General features: G+C 36.5%; 1 long non-coding RNA gene across 1 annotated transcript in view; it reads left to right on the top strand.

The window, feature by feature from the left end:
- The window catches only part of LOC141512641 (uncharacterized), a 122,276-nt gene that overhangs the window by 85,717 nt on the left and 16,870 nt on the right, over nucleotides 1-19,689 (top strand). The gene's annotated exons all lie outside the window — the stretch shown is intronic.

A 19,689-nucleotide genomic window follows, 5' to 3' on the forward strand; every position in this document is an offset into this window, starting at 1 on the left:
TAACAACCACAATAACAATAATCTTCCACATCCTGGGATTTTCAAATAGGACTTGGAACTAGAAGACACCTCAGGGGCATCTAGTTACAACTACATCTGAAATGAATCCTGGAGACATTAGCATTTACAAATGATAGCTTCATTTTCATCTCTAGCAGTTTAAATAAGGGAGGAGCCCATTATCTACCAAGGAAGTCTGTCACTGTGCTGGACAGCTCTCACTGCAGGGAAGTGGTTTCTTCCTCTCATTCTGGTACCATAACAAGAAATCTAGCTATAGAAAAAGGAGAAAAATGAGCTAGAAGCCTCCCCCCTGTCACTTGCTAGTTAACACTTAACAAGAGATGGGAATGAGTCACAACTTTACCTTGGTATGAAGGACTAGCTATCTCATGGGGTTCTTGTGATGATTCAGAGGAATGTTTATTAAGTATCTTATAAAACTTTAAGTAAAATATAAATGTCAGCTATATTTAGCTTAAGTCTGGCTAGCAGGAACTTTCTTCCATTGATTTTTGTTCTCATATAATGGGTCAAAAAGAACTCATTGAATCCTTTCTCTGTAGGATAACTCTTCAATACATTGGCAAATGTCACATTTCTCCTGATCCTTCTTCTAGCCAGTTCTTTCAATGACCCCTCCTATGCTCTAGTTTCTTTTTTATTTTATTTTTTTTAGGTTTGTGCAAGGCAATGGGGTTTGAGTGGCTTGCCCAAGGCTAGGTCATTATTAAGTGTCTGAGGCTGGATTTGAAATCAGGTCCTCCTGACTCCAGGGCCAGTGCTCTATCCACTGCACCACCTAGATGCCCTAATGCTCTAGTTTCAAAGACTTTGCTTCAACATCCTGGTTACTCTCTTCTTGATATTCTCGAGATTGTCAATACTGAACTTCAACTCCAAATTGTACATGATTCTGTATCTGTTTTGATCAGTACAGAGTACAGAAGGATTGTTATGTTCTTGGTGTGGGGCTCTATATATCTCTGAGTGAAGTCAAAGTTTGCATCAGTTTTCTTGTCTGCCCTGCCATTCTTTGGGGACTTTTTTGTTTGGGGTCATTTGAAAATGTCAGAGGTTTTATTTAAGCAAGATTCCCTGGAGGGCACTTACAGAGTAGATTATTCAGAGGTACCTAATAGCCTCTGAGGTTATTTCCTTCTCAAGCACTGTAATCATACAACCCTTTGTTTTGCAAAAAGACAACAAAAAAAAGTAAAACTTGAACCAAGCTCTCTGGACTCCAGGGTGACCTTTCTAGACTAAGGCACTCTTCATTCAAGATTTGACTTTAGTCCCTGGAAAATCACATTGTTCATAAGTTCAACCATTCCCCCAATTCAGTCCAATTCAATCTAGTATATATTTAACGTGCTATAACTCTATGCAAAGCACAAATTCAAGGGGCTGTGAATATAAATGTCAAAATGAAAACAAAAAAGGAAATGAAAATTAAAAACTACTTTTTATCAGCTTGCTGGTGCACATGTTCAAATGATGGAAAAGAATACATGAATCTATTTATATCCATATTTATATTTGTCCATCTATATCTTCTATTTGCATATATGTCTATATCTATATACTCATATTCCTGCTATATATGCATGCATAGACATGTATGTTTAATGAATGTTTATATAAATATATATAAATATATTTATAATTGCTTTAACATTTTCACTTGTGTTCAACTCTTCATGACACCTTTTGAAACTTTCTTGGCAAAAATACCAGAATGACTTGCCATTTGCTTCTCCTGTCTCTACAAATGAGGCAACTGAGGCCAATAGGGTTAAATGAGTTACCCATGGTCACACAGTTAGGAAGTGTCTGAGGCCAGCTTTGAACTCATATTTTCCTGACTCCAAGCATCTTGCTCTATCCAGTGTACCACATAGCAAACTAGATATATGCATCTGTGTGTATATATTCTTATATCTGCCTTTTCAGTTGACTACGTTACTCTCCACATTGTATTTCCTAACCTTTCCTTTATCCTCAATCCTCCCATGGCTGCCCCTGTCCTCATCCTTCAGCTGAGAATACTGCCTCATTTTTTGGAGTCTATTTGCCATGATTTTCCTCTTCTTCCTTCTCTCTTAAGATGACTTCTCCTATATCCTCCCGTCTACTCCTCCTCATTTCTCACAAAGCCCTCTATCTGCTCATCCATTTTATACCTTCCCTGCCAACATATTGTATCCTTTTATCATTCCCACTTCACAACAGATTCATCAAATTCTTCTCTTTTTACCGTCTTCTTTACCTCTTATAATCTGGCTTCTAATTTCATCATTCATCAAAACTCCTCTCTTCAATGTTCCTACAGATTTTTAGTTACAAACTCCAAGGACTTTTTTCAATCATCTTGATTCTTGACTTGACAGAAACCTTTGATACTCTCGATCACTCACCCCTCCTCGATACTCTTTTCTCTAGTTTTTCAGGTCACACTAACTGCCTGTCTGACCACTGCTCCAGTCTTGTTGACTTGAGCCTCATTCACATCATGATCTTTAACAATAAATGTCCCTCACGGACCTATCATGAGTCTTCTCTTCTCCCTATATAGGACTCCATTGTGTGATCTCACCAGTTTCCATGGGTTTAATTGCCATTTCCATACTGATGATTCCCAGATCTCCCTATTCTGTCCTAATCTCTCTTTTGACCTCCAGTCTCCTATCTCTAATAGCCACTCAGTGAAACTGCATATTCAGCAGACATCTTAATCTTCATATGCCAAACATAACTCATTTTGTTTACCCCTAAATCTTGCCACACCCTCATTCCTTATTATTGTCAAGGTCACCATCATCCTCCTGGTTCCCCAGGCTGGCAGCCTGGAAATCATCCAGGACTCTTCATCATCTCTCCCCATCTCTATCATAGCTGTTGTCAAGGCCTCTCAATTCCATCATTACACCATCTCTTGAATATAACTCCTCTTTTGTGGCCCTCTGCCACACCTTTCCCTTCAAAGCCCCAGGACCGCATACCCGGACTACTACAACAGCTTGCAGGTATGTTTACCTGCCTCAAGCCTGTCCCCACTTAGCCACTAATGTACTTTTCCTAAAGTGCTGTTACGAGCATGCCATTCACTTTCCCCAATTTAAGAAACTCTAGTGATTCCCTATCTCCTCCTGGATCAAATTCTAGATCCTCTTCTTGGCATCCAAAGTCCTTCATAAACTAGCCTTCTCCTAACTTTCCAGTGTTCTTATACCTTACCCCCGTTATACAACATTATAGATAGGACTAGTGGTCTCTTGGCTGGTCCACAGAGAGTGCCCTCCATCACTCAAATCTCTCCAGCTTATCTGTCATGTCTAAAGTGTGTTTCTTTTGGAAATCTAACCACTGCACTGGTTTCCTTTAAATTCTATTTAAAATTCCATCTTTTCTCCTCTCTCTCTTTTAATTTTAATGCCATTCCTCCCTCTATTTATCCTGTATATAGCTCCTTGGTATAGAGTAGTAAATTTGTCTTTTGCCTTTTTTTGGATGCCCAGGGTTTAGCAGGGCATCTGGCACTTAGTGGGAACTTAATAAACATTGATTGATTGGCATATGCTTGTATTTCTATAGGGCTATAGTATAATTAGGTACATCTTCTAGACACGTGATTTTTTTGAGAAAGATCACTTTGCCAACTATGAGGGATGGGGAAGTTTTCATAGGCAAGAAAGATCGATCAGTCAATAAATGAAATAATCAAGAAATACTTACTAAGTTCCTATTTATGTACCATATACTGTCTTAGGGCCCCAGAACACAAAGATAAAAACATCTCTGGTGGGCCATAGGAAAGCAAAGACCTTGAATGAGAAAGAGCCCATCTGAGTCCTCTTCACTTTGGGTCTTCTCTAATGCCTTCTTCAGACTTGTTTTAATGGGCAGATGAATGTGTTATCATATCCCTCTAAGAGCTCAATTCAGTAAGGCCAGGGCTATTTCTTAAAAAATTAAATTTCTTTAACAGTTTAATGGCTATAAAACTTATTTTGTAAATTTCCTCATTTTAATTCAATTCAATTATAATATATTAAGTACAGATGATCTTCCAGACATTCTGCTAAGAGTTGGGGATGCAAAAGAGGCAAAAGACAATCTGTACATTCAATGAGTTTACAGTCTAATGAGGGAGACAACATGAAATAACTTTATCTGCAAAGCTGTACCTGAGAAATAATAAACAGGAAATAGTAGTCAGAAGGCACTAAAATTAAGAGGGGCTTTCTGTGTGAGTTAGAATTATTTGATCTTTGCAAGAAGCCTGGGAATTAGGTAGTATTTTTATTCCCATTTGACAGAGGAGAAGGCAAGTCTAGAGTGATAAAATGACTTCCAGGGTCACACAGATGCTACGTGTTAAAGTACTATTTGAACCTGATCTCCTGAATCCAAGTTCAATTCCCTAGCCACTGTTTTTCCTAATTGTCAAGAAACTCTGAAAATACACATTTCTGACAGGCCTAATACAATTCCTGATGTTACAGTTGCTTCTGCAGTCTCCTGGGATGAGCTTATCTCTCCCTTCCTAAGGCCTAATCTTCATGTGGCTAATCACCCCCTCTCACATTTTAGAAACTCCTCCTGGAGTGAAAGAATTAATTTTTTAAACCTGCCACTTTGTGATTTTAGTCATAAATAACCTAATATTCATTTTAAAAAAGAGTCATTTACAGTTTAAGCCAAGTTTCAATGCCTACACAACCTCGGGAGTGTTTTGCAAAGATGTTGATTTTGGAAAGTGTAGTGCATGGGTTGGGACTAATGTTGGAAAACAAATCTTGGTTAGAGCTTCAACCTTATAAATCAGACAAGCTTTGGAAAACGAGGTTGAAAAAAAAATCTGTTACAATGTACAAGACATGGAGGCTGTATGGACCAGAGTATCTCCAACCCAAGGTGCTTTTAAAGAGGCATTTTGGAAATCAGTGAAGAATCCTGATGAATAGGGTCATATTTCAGAAAGGGGATAGGCTTGTGTTAGATCAGAGTTCAGTGAATAATCCAGGCAGAAACAACAAACATTTTTCTAAATCAAACAGAACATAGCCTATTTTGCTACATTCAGATGGAAGCCCCTCTTTGAGAGGCCTGTTTCTTTTCTTTATTTTGCAAGGCAGTGGGGTTAAGTGACTTGTCCAAGGTCACATAGGCAATTATTATGTGTCTGAGACCACATTTGAACTCAGGACCTGACTCTAGGACTGGTGCTCTATCCACTGGAGAGGATTGTTTCTTTATCTGTATAGCTTCCCCTGCCTTTACAAAAAGGCTGATCCATACACTGCTTAAAGGGGAATGGGGCATCATGAATGAACTTGGTGGTAGTGGCGAAATTCAACACAATAATTCAGCAATTTCCCCATTTGGTGTTGTACCACAGCTAGGGTACAGCACCATAATTGGGTTTTTATTGCACCTCTATCCTCTGCTGCATCATCCTAATTTCCCCTGCATGTAATTAGGCAAATGACTTGGGAATCACTACATTACACCGAGGGAGACACTAAATACACACAGAACACAAATTCTAGGAAGACACAAGGGAAAGGCCACATATACTTTACCATGAAGAATTGGTATCCAAGATGTTAGCCACTCCTTGGGGACCAGAGTTCCCTTCTCTCCAAATGAACTCATTCTAGGTCTGTCAAAACAAGGCTACATGGGCTTGGACATCATCCCCCTGTCAGGAACCCAGAGGCTGGCCTACTGAGTGTGTGTTCCCCCCTTCTCTGGTAGGAGGAAATCCAGAGCTAACCTATTTTGTAAGGATACCATCCTAAGCACATGGACATCAATATTTATGGCTGCTTATGGCTTGATTAACAAATAATTAGAAAAATGTATTCATTTTATTGAGGAGTCCATCCTAAACATGGACAATATAGTAGAAAAACCACATTCAGATTGTTCATTAAAGGGGAAAATATAATAGAGTCACAGCTGGCTTCATATTTACTTCACAAGTGCATGCTAGGAGAGAGGGTCCTAGCCACAGCCTGCCGAATTTGAGGGGTGCTCTTTTTTCTCAGGAAATAAAACTCTTGCAAAGCTATTCTAAGAAACCAACTTGGGTGGGCCTGTCCCCCTGGCTTAAGCACATCCTTCCAAGGCTCTTTCCTTCCTCAATATTCACATTCTGCCTTAGGGATGAGGCATAATTATATCCCATCAGCCACTCTATCATCTGACCTCTGAGTCCCATTTTACTAAAAATGCTGAGTTAGTGACATGTTGTAAGGTTAAGGGAGGTGAAAAATGTGAAAGGTTAGTGATTTTTTTCCAATTAAAAATGAATGAGTGAGAGAACTCATTCCTCTAGCCCATGAAAGTACAATTTGGTACCATAATTAAGTTAACCTTATTGATTGTAAAAGAATAATCACACAGGGCTTGAATGTCTACCCCCTCCTTATTCCACCCTCCCCACCTAGGGCATTCCCTTCCCAAGGACAAAGAGGTGTACAGTTGGTCCAGTTAAAGGCAGGACCAGCTTGTTGGATGAGATACACAGGAAATGTGGGCTCTCCAGTGTCCCCAGGATCAAAGATGCAGAACAGAAGGTAAAGCATCCTGAACCAAGGAAAATAGAGAACATTTAGGGGATTTAGGCTGTATTCATCAGGGTCAAGTAAACCAGTGACTAAAGAGCAGTGATCGGTTTCAGGATCCTAACTCAACATAACTGGTCCCAAGGGTGGCTCACAGGGGTCATTTCCTTTGCCCAGCTGACATCGATCCCAGCAGGCTTCACTGGGAGTGATGTATGCAGGGTGTCCCTTCAGCAACCTTGATGGAAATATGTCAAGTCCAGGAAAGCTGGAAGCTAAAAGGTTTTTTTTTTTTTTTCAGATTTGTGGGCTAACACATAAGGTCCATGTCCCAAATGGATGAACCATCTCTTCCTAAAATAGAGTTTGGGTCAAGGCTGCCTCTTCCAAATTTGTGAAATAGAAATAGAGAGAGAAATCTCATAAACTCAGGATATGAGGGTCCAACTTAAACTAGGGTAATTAAGAAACACATGTTTTTCTCCAGACCTTCCTAGAATCTCTCTCATGGAGAAAGTCTCAAGGAAAATCTGCACTCTGAGACAGTTGCCCCAAGGTCCACAAATGAAATAAAAGGATTCCATTTACATTGATCTCTGCCCTAGACTCTTCATCCACACTGCATCCCCTTTCATATTTCCAAGAAAGCCCTGTCATCCTGATCACTTCCTTTCTACCATCATGGTGAATGCTCCACTCCATTATTCTTCCTTGGGTAGCATCACCCATTGCAAGCTTCTGTGTGGCATCTGCAACTTCTGCTACAATGAATTTCACTCACTGTTCATTCATTCAGTAGCCATTAAGCAACCATGGCATGGCAAATTATGCAGCATAGTGGAAAGAACACTGCTTCTCTTATCAATGAACCTGCGTTTGAATTCAGATGCTGGAATATATATTTCACACAGCCTTAGACAAATTAGTTGACTTTTCTGAGCCTTGCTTTCTGCATCTATAAACTTAAAAGGCAGGACAATCTGTAAATTCTCTCTGTTATATAATTCATTTGGATCTCTATACAAAACACTATGGTAGCCATAAATGAACTGCTTGAAAAGTATTCAAGTCTAAATCCAAGAATCCCACATATAAGGGGACAAGCCTTGATTCAAATCCCACCTCTGGCATTTCCTTGCTCTGAGACCCTGGAAAAGCCCCCTAAGGTCTTAGAACCTCACTTTCATCATATGTAAATTGATATTAATATTACTTGTGGTATCTGATATAAGAGATGATTATGAGTCTCAGGTGAAATAATGCAAGTAATATGCATTGAAAAAACATGAAGCATGATATGAGTGTTATTTACTATTATCCGGTGGTGATTGATGGTTGTAAAGGATTTTAATACAGCTCATTTCAGCCTCCCAGAAGCATCCCAGTATTTCAGAATTGCCAGGGTGATAGGTTGTGTTCATTGAGCTGGGTGATGATAGATGGACCAGTGCCATTTCCTAGGCTTTAGATGATCAACAAGATATGAGCAGCAGACACTGGGACTTGGGGAAAGTTCCTTTAATTCTCACCATGAGAAATCCTGAATTTCCCCTATGTTTCTGTTATCTAAAAATTGTGTATTATTCGGCAAGTCAAGTCATTGTCTTAGGCTTCAGTTTTCTTATCTCAAAAGTGGGACAAAATATGATGCTGTTTTCAACCGTCTTTTAGTTTTTTGTCAAGGCAATGGGGTTAAGTGGCTTGCCCAAGGCCACACAGCTAGGTAATTATTGAGTGTCTGAGGCCAGATTTGAAATCAGGTCCTCCTGACTCCAGGGCCGGTGCTCTATCCAATTTGCCACCTAGCCACGCCTGTTTTCAACACTTTAAAAGATTCCTTTGCTCTTTTGGGTTCCAGATGGGAGAAGGGACTGAGTTGTTAAGTTGTTGTTCATTTGTTAAAAGTCCCATGCATCTCACTCTTCATACCACTATTTGTAGTTTTCTTGGCAAAGATACTAGAGTGGCTTGTCATTTTGTTTTCTCCAGCTCATTTTCCAGATGAGGAAACTGAAGCAAACTAAGTGATTTGCCTACTCACAGAGTTAGTAAGTGTGGTGTCAACTTTGAACTCAGGTTCTCCTGACTTTAGGACCAACACTCTATCCAATGGCTCACCCAACTCCTTCTCTGGATCACCTTCCAGAGTCAACCAAAGACTCCTCACAATGAACCCTGCTTCGATGTAGAAGTTGTTGCTTGATAAATACTTGGTTTCTCTACTTGGAGCTCTTCAAAGAAATTGGATGGCCTTTTGTCGAGAATATTGGAGAAGTAAATCACCCTTACAAAAGCATTGGACTATGCATTTTCCAATGTCCCTTCCAAATGCACCATTCTTTGATCTTGATTTATGCTGAATCACAGTACAACCATTTTCTCAAAGTAAAATGACTTATTTTTCTTTGATTCAGGTTAACTGTTTTTTTTGAAAAGACCATTCTCTTTGGATTTGCTTAATTACTGGCCTATAAAGGTTCTTGTTCATCAGGACCATCTGTAACTCCATCACAGCTTGTTGAACACATGGCTAATGTTGACATAATATTAATAAGACAATTTTGTTAGGGCTAGAATTGGCCAAGATAATTTGTTTTCTTTAGACACTGTTTCTTAGCAAATAGCTGAATTTGGATCCAAGAAGTTCTAGGTTCAAGTCCTGTTTCTGAAATTGTGGCTATATAATTTAGGACAAAGCACATAATATAGTCATGCTTCTCTAGAATGACATAAGGTCTTTGAGGAAGTTTGGGAAGGAGGTACAAGCAATTGGGAGGAGGGAGTACAGAATTTTTCATTCAGGGGATGGTTATTGAATTGCTTCTTGAAGAAAATGAGAAAAATTTTGAAGGTGATGAAAAAATGGAATTTAAGTCATGGTAGACATCCAGGACAAAAACACGGAGATGTCATGTGTGAGGAGCATCATGAAAATGTTTCTGCTTTTAAAACGTAAGAAATACAAAGACCAAGTAAGGGAGTCATGTGTAAAGCAGCAGAAAGAGTGGCTTGTGGTTAAATGATGAAGAAACTTTAATGCCAAAGATAGTAGTTTGCATTTTATTATTTTTTAATTTAAATTGTTATTTCATTTTTCCATATTTTGGAAGTTTTTCAACATTCATCCATTTAAATATTTATGTCACACATTTTTATACCACCCTTCCTTCCCTCCCTTCTCCCCTTGGCCACACATAGTGCATGTACATTTGTGCTTAACACATTTACATATTATTCATTTTGTGTGTGAGAAATTGTAGCTAAAGGAAAAGAAAGAAAACCCATGAGATAGGAAGGAAAAGTATAAGAGAAGTTTAAAAAAATAAACATCATATCCAATTCAGATTCTGTGACAGGGTTTTTTGATTTTCGTTTCTCTGGATTGACAATAAAAAGTCTCCCAGGGTTTTCCTAGATCTCTGAACTGCTGAGAGGAGCTGCATCATGGTTGATCAACTCACAATGTGGTTGTTAATGTGAAGAATGTTCTCTTGGTTCTGCTCCTTTTGCTAAGTATCAGTGCATGTAATTCTTTCCATGCTCCTCTGAAATTCTACTACATAAATTAGCCATCTCAGCCATTCACCAATTAATGATACCCCTCAATTTTCAATTCTTTGCCACCACAATAAAAGCTACCATAAATATTTTTGAATGTGCGGAATTTTTCCCATTTTCATGAGTTTTTGGGATATAGATCTAGTGTTGGTTTTTCTGAGTCAAAGGATTTGATCAATTTTATTGCTCTTTGAACATAATTCTAGATTACTCTCCAGAATGGAATGGAGTAGTTCTCACAACTCCATCAATAAGGCATTAATGTCCCAATCTGCTCACAGCATCAATTTTGTTCATTTCCCCCTTTTTCATCACAATCAACCTGAGAGAAACAAGGTGATAACTCATAGTTGTTTTAATTTGTATTTCTCTAAGCAATATTGATTTGGAGCATTTTTTAAGATGCCTATATATATATTTCTAATTTCTTCATTTGAAAATTGCCCATTCATATCCTTTGGCCATTTATTAATTGCAAAATGAATTATAACTGTATATATTTGATTCATTTCTCTATATATTTTAGATATAAGACCTTTATCAGAACCCTTTGTCAAAATTAAGAATTTTGCCCTAATAAAACCACTGCAACCAATATTAGAAGGAAAACAGAAAACTGGGAAAAAAATCACAATTTAATGTTCTTGACTAGTAGTTAATTTTCCTTTCCATTTCCCTTTTTTTATAAATCTCTTGAATCTTGAATTTGAAGATCAAATTTCTGTTCAATTCTGGTGTTTTTAGCAGAAAATTTTGGAAGTTCTCTCTTTTGTTGAAAACCCATCTTTGGGGAAGGCAGCTAGGTGTCAGAGTGGATAGAGCACCAGCCTTGGAGTCAGGAGGACCTGAATTCAAATCTGGCCTCAGATACTTAATAATTGCCTAGATGTGTGACCTTGGGAAAGTCACCTAACCCCACTGCATTGCAAAAAAACAAAGCAAAACAAAATAAATCATAAAGGAAATCCAACTTTTCCCCTGGCTGAATATGTTGAATTTTGCAGGGTAGTTACTTCTTCATTGTAATCCAATGTCTTTTGCCCTCTAGAATATCATTTTCCAGGCCCTCAGATTTTTTAATGTTGAAACTGATAAATTCTTTGTAATTCTGATTGTGCTTCTTTAGTATTTAAATTGCTTCTTTTTAGCTACTTGTACTATCTTCTCCTTTAGTTGAGTATTCTGGAATTTGGCTATGAAATTACTTGGAATTTTTATTCTGGGTATCTTTCTGGAGGTTTTTAATGTATTCTCTCAAGTACTTCATGACCTAATATATTAGGACAATTTTGCATAATTTCCTAAAAGATATTTCCTAAGCTCTTTTTTTTTCCCCAAGGTAAATGGGGTTAAGTGGCTTGTCCAAGGCCACACAGCTAGTTAATTATTAAGTGTCTGAGACCAGATTTGAACCAAGATATTCCTGACTCCAGAGCCAGTGTTTTATCCACTGGGCAACCTAGCAGCCCCTTAAGCTCTTTTTTTTATCTTGTCTTTTGAATACATCATAATTCTTAAATTATGTCTTCTGAATCTATTTTCCTGATCATTTGTTTTTCCTAAAATATACTAATATACTTTACATTTTCTTCAATTTTGTCAATCTTTTTTTTTTTTTTTTTTGCATTGAATCTTGGTGTCTCACAGCATCATTACTTTGTATTTGTCTAATTCTAATTTTGGGGATTCTATTTTCTTTAGTTAGCATTTGTGCTTCCATTTCCAGTTAACTAATTTTACTTTTAAATGAGTTATTTTTCTTTTCCAGTTGATTAATTTTATTTTTTGATGAGTTAATGTTAATTTTTCCAGTTGGTCATTTCTATTTTAAATGAGTCAATTTCTTTGGCCATCTTTTCATAATTCTCCTGCAGGGCTCTCCTTCCTTTTTTTACATCTTTTCTTCTTCCTTGTCTTCTTCAATTTTTAAAATATTATAAGCTTTGTCATGAGATTTTTGAATTTAAGTCCAATTTATAACCTCCTTTTGGAGCTTCCCATGTAGGAAATTTGTCCATTGTTTTCTTTTTGTAAGATGTTATTTTTATCATCTCTATCTGAGTAGTAGTTTTCTATGGTTTAGCAGTTTTTTTAGTCATTTTGATAGCTGAGCTCTCCTCCCGGCGTATAGGGAGTATAATACTGAGCTTTTTGTGCTGGGCTGGAATCTGGTCCCTGGGTTATCATTTGTCAAGTTGTTGCCTATGCAGTCCAGGCCTTGATTATGGCAAGGTTTTTTTTTTTTTCTTCCTTTGTGCTCAGTCTTTACCTAAGGAATCATTTGTTTCCCTACTCGACCCTGTCTGTTGCCCTACTATACCTTGAGTTCAGACTTTGTCTGGGCTTGGACCCTTCCTGCTGGTCTGCTATCTAGTTGCCATCTAGGTGCCAGGACCTGTTCTCCACTGAGACTAGAAGCCTCCTGCCTGTTTCCCTGCTCTCCAGCCTAATTGGACTGATTTTTCCTTTACATCCAAAGAGAGACAGACCTTTACTGAAGACTCTCCTCAATATCCAGAGCTGAGAGCCTGTTTTTGATTACATTTTGTTGGGATCTGTAGTTTTAATGTCTGTGTAGAGGTTTCATTTAAAGTTGTGTGGGGAAAAGTTCCCCATGTCACTATCTTCACTTTGCTCTGGAACCTTCTCCATTTTATTCTAAAGAGAGTATCACATCACTGGAATGTATCAAATAAGGGACTGGCATAGGCAGAATTACGTTTTAGAAAAATAATTTTGGCAGCTATTTGCAATGTTGATTGGAGTGGCAAGATGCATGATGAAGGAATATAAATTAGGAATTATTCCACAAACTAAAGAAGATGTGTTCTTGTCCCAAAATGGTAGTTAGGTAAGTCCTGAGCAGGTGTCTGATGTAAGCAATATTATGAAGGTAGGGATTGATAGGTTTGGCCAAAGCATGGATATACGAGATGAGGGCGTATGATAAATAATGTATAATCTCAATTATCAGTTTGGGGAAATGAAGCAGGCAAAATTTCTCAAGAAGGATAGGTTCAAGGGTCAAACATAATTTGGTTTTAGCTATGCCGAGTTTCATCTGATTTGAAATATCCAATAAGCAGTTGATTTTGAGAAATCAAGATAAATATATATGTACATACATACATCTTACATATATGTAAATAATCATGATAATTCTATCCATGAAAACCAATGAGACAAGGTACCAAGAAAGGAGAAAATAGATTTACATGTAAGTGAAATAATATGGAAATGAACAAGGAAGAATCTTTAGAGCGATTGGATCATGTGATAGAGTGCTACATCATAGAAACCCAAAAAAGAGAGCTCACAAGAGTGGAGGTGGTAGTTCGTTAAATGCTACAGAGTGATCAAGATAAAAATGAGAACAACCTACAGAAAATGATCATCAGTTTGGGGAATCTAGAAACACTTGACAAATCTTCCAAATATCTAATAATCATAGAAATACAATTTAAGATGAAAAGAAAACAAAAACTGTGAGGTTTCACTTTATACCCACAAGATGGGCAGAGATGACCAAAAAAAGTGGAGAATTACAGCTGCTGAAAAGGAAATAAAGAGACATATATGCTAATACTTTTCTGGTGGAGTTGTAAATTGACCTTTCCATTCCAAAAAGCAATTTGGAACAATACCTTGAAAAATCACAATATTAGAATTATCATAGCATTATTAGACTTATATTCCAATGAAATAAAAGTATGAGGAAAAGGACTTCTATATACACAAATACTAGTGACAACTTTTTTTGTGAAAAGAAAATAAATGTAAATAAAATTTGTTTCCATAAACGAGGGACTAACTGAACATATTATATTCTATGAATGCAATTGATTATTATTGTAATGAGAAATGAAAAAAAGAGATGTCATCAGAGAAATATGACTAGATTTAGGTGAACTGAGGGAGAAGGAAAGCAACAGAACCAAACAAATACAGCATTGTAGCAAAATGGAAGTTTTAAAAATGCCAATGAATGTAGTCAGCACCATGCTACCCACTTCTTCAAAAGCAAGTTAGGGATTTCAGGGACAGATTGAAGCAAATATTTTTAATGTAATAATGTGTGGATTTACATTATTTCACTATTTTGTTTCATTTTTTAAAAAAATTTGGAATATAATTATGAGGGAGAATAGTAGCGATGATGATAAGAAAATAATATGTATAGCTGGGTATATAATAATTTCTACATCTACACATACCAATAGCTATGCATGTATATAGGTGCAAAATATGTTTACAAGAAATATGTATAGATCAAAATAAATTTATATGTCTCTACATTTCAAATGTTTATATATTAAATATGTAGAATAATGAAAGAGATTATTGATAATTTGGGGATAACAGTATTAGTTAACTGCATTCATGCTGAGATTGAAAACTCGATTGCCAAGTATTTAATGCAAAGTAAGAGGGGATGCAATTTGATGGCAATGATTGCACATTGTGAGATGTGAAGTTCAACAGTTCAGAGAGCTAGGATACCTGTTTGGGACAAGCTATGGACTATGCTATCCCCATCCAGAGGAAGAAAAACTAAACAAAACAAATCACACACACACACACACACACAAACACACAAACACAACAAACAAACAAAGCAAACTAATACTTCAGAATCTGATGAACACTTTATAAAAATTCTGTTTAAGGTATCTGTCGGGGGTCGGCCCTGACCGCCTGAGTGGATAGGACCTCCCCGAGAGTGAGGTCAGGCCAATCTAAAGAAGATACGGTTCCTTAAGGGGAGCAGTGGCTTCACCTGGTTGGACCAGGGACGCCTGAAGCAGTGCCCACTGAGGAGCTCACTCGGGAGTCCGGGGAAGAAGACCCCGGACAGGTATCTCTTTCCCTTAATTCTAATTCCTGATACCAAAAATAACTAATTTGTATATATGTTTAAACATATCAAAATTTGTATATACAATGCTAACCTGTCTGTTCGCCACTGAGGGGAGGGGGGTGGGAAGGGAGGATGGAAGGAAATTTTGTAACTTAAAAATAAGCATGTGCCCATGGATGAAAATGAATAAAAAATATTTGTTGGACTATGATTTAGAACTAGATGAAGACTCAAGGATGAATATCTAGGGGAATGAGAGTTAGTGATTTTTTTTTAAAATGGAGGACAGAGGATATGGAATCATTCAATAGAGAAAGAAAGATATGGACTCAATAAGAACTTTGATTTTGTTGTTTTAACTCTTGACAAGCATGAAAGTTTTGAATGTTGAAATGAAGGATCATAATATTATTAACATTATCAAAACCTAACATGTTATCTTAAAAGTAATAAAATTCAAATTCCCATAACCTCCATTCTATTTATCACTTTTTAAAGGACAGTTTGACTCTAATGTGACAGAAATGATCTGTTTGGTGATGAGTTAATTAATGAATCTATAGATGTTTGTATATTTTCTTATTCTTCATGTATTCTTTCTCTCTTGCAGCATTGTAGCTGATGTCAAAGAGTGATTAGTTCTCCTTTCCCTAGAATTCAGGGCAAATTTAGTTGTAAATCTGAATGCTGTGGACAATGTGAATTACAATCAGGCTCATTGCCAACAAATGTTAATTTTTCTCATCCTTCGATATCCTTACCAACACTTCATATCTAAAATGTGCTCTGACATCTATCTCAACATGTATTGCACTGGGGATTAAAAAGTCAAATAGACTTTTCCTACAGTTTTCAAAAATCTTAATTATATTAAAAGACACTGAATGCTCCCCTGCATTTCTGAAATTGTAGGTGGGAAAATTAGATAACCATAGTCTGGGAAAAGCAGACTTTTGGGACCTGGTCTGTTAAAACGAACACAAAACAATCATTGTTTGTAAACATTTTTTTTTTTTTTTTACTTTGGGGACAATGAGAACATACTACTTTGGTGCTTTGCTCAACTTTTAAACAGTGCAAGATTTCACTGGCCCCCACCTTCAATTTCTCACTCCCAATAAGCATGAGAGACTCTAGAACTTGTGGCTATTTCATAAATCTGTGACCCTGTTAATTCTGGGAATCCATCTATTGGCGTACATTACATCCCAGTCATCTTTTCTCATCTTTAGATCAGAGAGATTGATTTAGAAGAGACCTTATAAGTAATCAGCTCTCACATTCATATTTTACATAAAATAAAATTAAGGGGAAAAATAGGTGAAGAGACTTGTTTAGGTCCCATTTCTAGTAATTGCTTGGGACAAGAATTACATTGATGTCCTCATGACTCCAATGTGCAATGTTGTATTCTTTATACCAGTTATATTTTTCCCCCAATTCAAATACTCTATAGGTAGTTTATATGACACTTGGAGGTCTTCCTCCAGGTTTTCATATTTTGAGAATACAAGTGCTTCACTCATTTTCTTATTCACTCATAGAGGTGCTGTCAGGAACCATGGCATGCACCCAAGCTGCTAATAAGATGCATCCTTATCCATCTCACCATGTTTCTCTTCATAAATTTTATTTGTTTTGTTCTTAATAAATTTATATTTATGTCTTTGATTTGCATCATCAAAGTTTTTCCCACTCTCCTTATTCCCCCTTCCCAGAAATTTATCCCATATAATAATTGCTATTTTATAGAAAAAAAGAGAAAGAAATTCACCAATCACTATACTGAAGAAAATTAAAAATCTGTACAATGTGTAAGTCTTGTGGGTTTCCCATCTCCACACAGGGTTCAATTGTGAATGTCCTCTCACACCTAATTCTTTGAGTTTTTGCTGAATTTTGAACTTTTACTACCTTCACTTTTGAGTTGCATGGATGTTCTCTCTTTTTATATATTTGTAGTTATTTCATGTATTATTTTATTATTTCTAAAAAAACAATTCACATTTCATAGAACTTACATCAGATGTTGTGCTAAACTGGAATTATTATCTCATTTCATTTTCATGACACTCCTGGGAGAAAACTATTATTTTCCCCATTTTACAAATGAGAAAACTGATGGAAACAGAATTTAAATGATTTGATTAAGGTCACAAAGCTAGTGAATATCTATAACCTGATTTGATCATAAGTTTTCCTGATTACAAGGCCAGCGCTCTTTTTTTTTTAGGTTTTTTGCAAGGTAAACAGGGTTAAGTAGCTTGCCCAAGGCCCCACAGCTAGGTCATTATTAAATGTCTGAGACTGGATTTGAACCCAGGTACTCCTGACTCCAGGGCCAGCGCTTCATCCATTAACACCACCTAGCTGCCCCCTTTCTTTTTTTGAAGAAAGATTTTATGGGGCGGCTAGGTGGTATAGTGGATAAAGCACCAGCTTTGGAGTCAGGAGTACCTGGGTTCAAATCCAATCTCAGACAGTTAATAATGACCTAGCTGTGTGGCCTTGGGCAAGCCACTTAACCCTGTTTGCCTTGCAAAAAAAAGAACTAAAGAAAGATTTTATTTATTTTGAGTTTTACAATTTTCCCCCATTCTTGCTTCCCTCCTCCCACCCCCCACAGTAGGCTTTCTGTTAGTCATTACATTGTTTCCGTGGTTTACACTGATATAAGTTGAATGTGATGAGAGAGAAATCATATCCATAAGGAAGAAAAACAAAGTATAAGCGATAGCAAAATTACATAATAAGATAAGTTTGTTCCCTAAATAAAAGGTAATAGTCTTTGGTCTCAAACTCCACAGTTCTTTCTCTGGATACAGATGGCAATCTTCATCACAGAAAGCCCAAAATTGTTCCTGATTGATGCATTGATGGTATGAGCAAGTCCATTAAGGTTGATCATCGCTCCCATGTTGCTGTTAGGGTAGACAATGTCTTTCTGGTTCTGCCATTGCTCTTTCAATCACTTAGTTGCCAAACCCTTATCTGGCAACTTTGATAAAAGATTTTTGTTCCAATTCAATCACTTTTCTTCTTATCCTATGTTCATTAATTTTGTCTTATATTTCCAAATTTGTGTAATCAAAATATTTTATTATATTTTCACTAATTACCTCTATCTCTTATAAAGAATGTTACATCTTACACATAACTGTGAGAAGCATATAATCTATCTTGTATTTTTAAATAATATTATCTTTTTATTTTAGGTTTTTGCAAGGCAAATGGGGTTATGTAAACAATATTATCTTTAGCAACAGCTAGATGGTGCAGTGGATAGAGGACCAGCCGTGGAGTCAGGAATATCTGAGTTCAAATGCAGCCTCAGACACTTACAATTACCCAGCTGTGTGGCCTTGGGCAAGCCACTTAACCCCATTTGCCTTGGAAAAACGTAAAAGAAATACTATCTCTAATATTGATGTCATGTACCCATTTAAATTATATTATGGAATATGGTGAAAATGTACTAGTGACCATTACCTTTTGATGCTTCTACAAAGCCTATTCCATAGATATTCTCATTTTTCAGTGATTCAATCACAAAGAAATGCTGTAAATATACTCAGTGATCATATTAATTCAGACCTCGCCTCAAATGATATAAAATATATCCTATACTTCCATGCCTTCTGAATTCATCTCTTACATATTCCCACTAGCACGTTAATTAGTGTCCAATCATTATTTTGGAGACTTTCCTCAAATTCCCTTAATATTGAAAGTATATCTGTAGAAGATTTAGATTTTCTGATACCTCTCAGTTTTAACACATTTACAGTTAACCTTCTCTTCTTTTTCCCCTTAATATATTTTAATCATTTTCAAATTTTCTCATTGGTACCATATAGGCAGGGAGGCTGCAATATTAGGAAAAATCACCATATTTCAACATATCAATAACAAAACCATCAGAAATCTTTTGATTATCTCAGTAGATGTTGAAAAAGCCTTTGAGAAACTACAACATCCATTCCTTTTACAAACACGAGAGAGTATAGGAATAACAGCAGTTTTCCTTAAAATAATAAGCATAGTCTATCTGAAACTTTCAATAAACACTATGTAATGTGGATAAACTCAGAGCATTTCTAATAAGATCAGGGATGAAACAAGGATGCGCATCACCACCATTACTATTCAATAGGGTGTTAGAAATGCTAGCCTTAATAATAAGAGAAGAAAAAGAAATTGATGGCATTAAAATTGGCAATGAGGAAGCAAAAGTCACTCTTTGCAGATGATATGATGTTATATCTAGAGAACCTGAGAAAATCAAGTAAAAAAAGCAATTGAAACAATTAACTTAAGCAAATTAGTAGGATCTAAAATAAAACCACATCAATATTTCTATATATGAACAGCAAAGTATAAGGCCAAGAGATAGAAATAGAAATTTTATTTAAAGTAAGTGTAGACAACATGGAATACTTGGCAATTTACCTCCTTAGACAAGCCCTCAAATGGAATGAATACAATTACATAATACTTCACACAAATGTAGTTAGAAATAAAAATTGGAACAATGTCAATTGTTCATGGTTAGGTTGAGCTAATATAATAATAATGATAATTCTACCCACATTATATTACTTATTCAGTTCCATACCAATTAAACTACTCAAAAACTTTTCCACAGAGGTAGGAAAAAAATCTTAATAAAATTCATCTAGAGCAACAAAGTGTCAAGAATAT

Source organism: Macrotis lagotis, chromosome 1, assembly GCF_037893015.1.
Source record: "Macrotis lagotis isolate mMagLag1 chromosome 1, bilby.v1.9.chrom.fasta, whole genome shotgun sequence".
In the NCBI taxonomy this organism is placed as follows: Eukaryota; Metazoa; Chordata; class Mammalia; order Peramelemorphia; family Peramelidae; genus Macrotis; species Macrotis lagotis.